Source organism: Oculina patagonica, chromosome 4 (assembly GCF_052425735.1).
Source record: "Oculina patagonica isolate OP01 chromosome 4, crgOcupat, whole genome shotgun sequence".
Lineage (NCBI taxonomy): Eukaryota > Metazoa > Cnidaria > Anthozoa > Scleractinia > Oculinidae > Oculina > Oculina patagonica.
Window position 1 is genome coordinate 32,269,430 of NC_135761.1, and position 4,741 is coordinate 32,274,170.

At 36.4% G+C, this 4,741-nt stretch overlaps 1 long non-coding RNA gene across 1 annotated transcript; it reads left to right on the forward strand.

Annotated features, from left to right (window-relative positions):
* The first annotated feature begins 1,022 nt into the window (after positions 1-1,022).
* Positions 1,023-2,341, forward strand: LOC144648686 (uncharacterized). Its single transcript, XR_013569732.1, has 3 exons — positions 1,023-1,051; positions 1,161-1,232; positions 1,784-2,341. It is a non-coding gene; the product is annotated as an uncharacterized LOC144648686 (long non-coding RNA).
* Positions 2,342-4,741: the final 2,400 nt, after the last annotated feature.

Consider the following 4,741-nt stretch of genomic DNA (forward strand, 5'->3'; position numbering starts at 1 on the left):
GAGCATTGTTTACTCATGACTGCCTACCTGTAGCAACCGGTATTAAATGACAATTGTTTTGTTCAAATTCATCACGCGACTAAAGTGGTGGTCATCTGCGGACCAAATAAAAAGAAATATCCGGACGGATAGAATACGTCTCACTCCGTGAAAATGTTTAGTAAGCAAGTAGGCAAAGACAGGGAAACTCATTTTATCTTGCCTGGTGTTGTTTCTTTGTTACATTTCGGTTGCAACATAGTGCAATTAAGTCTTTTTTCCTAACAAGTAAAGAAAATCGGAGTGCAATTTTTTAATGAGGGCGCAGAAAAAAAAAACGTCTATCACAAAAAACACGATATCGGAAAGAGTGTTTTTTGCTCTCGAAACTATCGGTCTGATAATTGCCACGTTGAAATTTCATATTCTTAAAACTTACATACGAGCCCTCGAAACTTCACTTTTTGGGCGTACAGTCCTTATAGGTCCTTGACAGAAACTCTACTTGTTTTAAAAAGAACCAAATAGGTCTGTAACTATTGACAGGAATATATTATTTTAATGTGAACAAAAATCGCAGCAAAAGCTGCGTTTAACACAAAACAAAACATTCGGATCCCCGGGCAGTTAAAAAGGACTTATATAAATATACCTTACCTTAGTAAAAAAGAAGGAGGCAAATTATATTTGAAGAGTTTTATCAGATGTTAATAGTAAACAAATTTATGCCTTCTTCTTTTTCCAAACAATGCTACAATTACACAAAACAGTGTTTATCGTTGGTCTTTCATATATGGTTTATATTGTTTCACGCAACAAGAAAACGCAACTTAACTTAGTTATATTATTTGAAGGAAATAATAGTAGCTGACAACTCCGTTATTAACTTAATAGGGAAGTTGTCAGCTACTATTATTTCCGTCAGTCTATTTCTGACAAATAATCTGAAACGTTCATCATCTTTCTGTATGCATTGCGGGCCGTTTAGTATCCCGCCCGCGCTATGGATATTCAGCGGCTTTCAAGAGGCGGCTTAGCTTCGTTTCTGTCCAGCCGTGGGTGCTGTTAGAAAGTAGGTTATTTTTTTCTTCATTTTAACCACATAATAGCCCTGACATTAGAGGAATGCCTAGTTCTGTAAGACACGAAGACGATTTTGTCTGTTTTTGTTTTATTTGCAGTACGAGTGAACACGTAAGCTGCGAAGAAATGATGTCGGACGTGCAAAGTGCACCAGCTCAGCTGTCGCTCAGGTGAGAGCTTGTGATTGCTTTTCTTGAAGTGTAAGCTTAAGCTCAAGTTTTTCTTGAAAAACTAAATTGTGTCGCGTTACGCTAAGCGGATAAGTAAAAGCAGTGTACTGAATAAATTAGAGCAGCAGTGCCTTGTCCTGATTCTTAAATCAAGTAGATGTCTACCCTTTATTAAAGAGTACGTATCTTAGTAATTTTGAAACACTTGTTCTTAAATTGAGTTATAGTTGCTTTATTTAATACCCATATCCTTGGTTTGAGGGAAAGAAGTCTAATTTAAAGTTGTTGCAGAAATGAGAAATTATTTTAAGAACAGAAATTCCAATCTTGACTCTTGAATTAAGAGGGTGCTTTTCATTTTATAACATGGCTCATTGAAGTAAGAAATGATTGGTTTAATTTAAGGCCAATATTCTTGAATGTAGAATACCAAACTTAAATAAAGGGAGCTGCTGAGGGTCAAACTTAATTCAAGGACACCTCCCATACCTCAACCCTTAAATATAGTATACCAAACTTGTTTTGAGATATAATTTCTTAATTTTTTTTAGGACTGACCTGATTGGAAAATAGTCAATGTGATATTTATTTTATATATGTAATTCTTCTTTTCAGTCAAATGAAAACAAAATTATTTAACATAATATTCGCTAAGATTATAAAATATTCAAAAAAGGTTAAAAGGCTAAAATATGTACAAATAAAACCGAACGTTTTCGACTAAAAGTCATCATCAGGGTTAAAAAGTGTTTTCCGCGTAGTTTTGTATTTAAATGTTAAGTCCCTCCCATGGGGAACAGATTGATTGGATGAGGCAACAGCTTTTTGTTTAGCTCTGGCTTTCTTAAAGCGATAAACAAAGCCTCCAGGATCTTGCCTTTTTTGCCAATTGTGTTTCATCAAATGTATTTACTGTTTCAATAGTTAAAAACTATCAATGTTACATCCAATATGTTAAACAACACTCCGGGGGGGGGGGGGGGGTACTCGAAAAAGTTTTGTACGGGGAGGCTCCGCCCGGAGATCCAACCCCTTACCCTTTTATATACCATTTTGATAGAAAAGGTACCCCTTTTGTATACATTTTATTGCAAAAAGACACCCCTTTCATATACCTACACAACATCACATTTACCTAAAACGGGAAGTTTTCTTGTCATTTTTATGTAGCGCTTAATAAATTGAGACGATACAGCCAAAAGTTGCGTCTGCTCGGAATATTTAATGTAAAGGCCTTTTTAAATATCATTATGGCAGATTTACCTACCCTTTCATATACCTGGAGCCTGAAAAAGGTACCCCTTTCGGGCGGAGCCTCCCCGTATAGGCCATTATAGGGAGTACCCCCCCCGGGACAACACTATGCGGGCAGCTGAACTGCCACATGTACAGAACATCATAACAACGACAGTCAAAAAGCCTGTGAATAACAATGTTATAACTCAAAAACGTTGATGGCTTATTTCACCTTGTGATGGATGTTTTTTTTGTTTCAATACAGCTCCGTTCAAAACTTATATTAGTCCTTTATGAGATTGAGACTTTTACTCATTTATAGAGATAGAGGTCCACCAGTGTCATTTTAAAATATCACTTAAGTAAGTTTTTGGTGATATGTATTGATCACCATCCAAGTTGTAAATATCCAACACTTTATGTGACAGTAACTGGTCTTGTGAAACAAGGTCCAAACCAGCTGCTAGGGCTGGCTCTTGTACTCTGTATACATTAGGATGTACATTAAAATCCACCTTTTCAAGCATAGGAACTCGAAAAAGAACAGTCTCAAAATTAAATACCCAAATTATTCTTAGTACCCCAAGCATGGGTGTCTCATTTTCAGCCCTCACTAAAAGAATGCACTCATTTGGAATGTACTTAGTACCATGGACACCACGATGTGCAGTACACACTGGTGATAAGAGAACCGTCCCACCCAAAGGAATTACTTATTTCCTTCATAGCATTTTCGAAATCCCTTCCACTTAAATGCTCAGTCCTCCCACTTGAATGCTTTTGGAGCAAACTGCACTCCTCAGCAGAAGTTAGGAAGGATGAAGATCTCCTCTAGTGGCCTTTTGCCAATGGGAGGCAAACGTTTTTATAACTACATTTTCCTGCTTTTCTTTTTAAAGTACTGATGCTTACTTTCAAAAGGCATGCACCGGTAGTGTACAAGAGGACCCAATGTTAATATCATTCTTGGACAATGAACTAAAACATGCAGCTTTGGTATGATAACTGCATTAAAAGTTTGCTTGAATCCAGATAGAAATTCTCTAATTAAAGTCTTCAAGTAGGCAATGCTTTCAATACAAATAACTGGTGAAACAAGTATGCTACATATTGTAAGAAGTTTTTCCAACACTGCCCATTGCTCACTTTCCATGTTAACCCAGTCTTCAACAATGAAGGGAAAAACCTGTAGCAATAACCATTTTTTTGCTGCATGCTATCCAACTCCTGCTAATCCCCTTTCATCGCCCCATTCGCCCCAAGCTTGTAGCATGTCTTTAGAAATTGTCTGCAGTCTGTCTGCTATTTGAGAGAAACCATAGTTAAAATCACATAAACAGCTGTTGAATTGTGATAGGGTAAATGCCTTTTCAGTGTTTATGTAATATCTCAGTAAGTGCCCAATTACATAAGGTATTGCTCCTTCAAAAAGAATGTGCATTTTGTCTTGAGGCATTTGTTCGGTAACATTAAAAAAATGGGAAGTCACAAAGAGTACTTCTATTTATTCCGTAGTTGGTACTTTGATGATCTCTTAATGTTTGAGACTGGTCCATAACCTGACATTGAAGAAGATGCTGTTGCAAGGTCCTTGGAAGAAAATCCTCTTCCTCAAAGTGGTTCTGCATTTTTTCATAGTTGGTATTACAATGCCAACATTTTCTCAGGGCACCAGCTTTCTTCACATCACTACTCCCTTCGGGGCGGAATTTTCCAGCTCTGTGTGCTATTTCAATATCAGCTTCATTGATTTCAACTCCAAGATTATCCTGAACTACACTGATCTCTGCAAGTTCCACATCGGTTTCTTGATCTGTTTCTTTTATTCCGAATAGCCAATAATAATAATAAATAATATAAATAAAACAATCTTTAAAGAGGAAGCGCCTGTCACGTAAATACATGGTTTTCAGGGAGGTCCTCCATAGAAATAAAAAAGGATTAAAATCTAAAAATAGTAAGTACAAATGTCACATCTAAAATATAAAATATTCAATAAATGAAACTTCTTAACTACCTACTGTCCTAAAAAACTAATTACAATTAGTTATCTATCAACAATACGTCATACAACCAAAAATATTTGTTTATTGTCTAAAAATGTTTATCCATTAAGAACCTTGTAAGGTTTTTCTCAATAACTGTGCATGGCAGTGGCTTTTACTGGGAGAGACATCCAGTTATTTGTAAAACGGAAGTAGGACACTCTCTTTCCGCTTTCTGTATGCTGTTCTTGCATGTGTACTGCTCAAGGGAGTTGAGATTTTGTTACG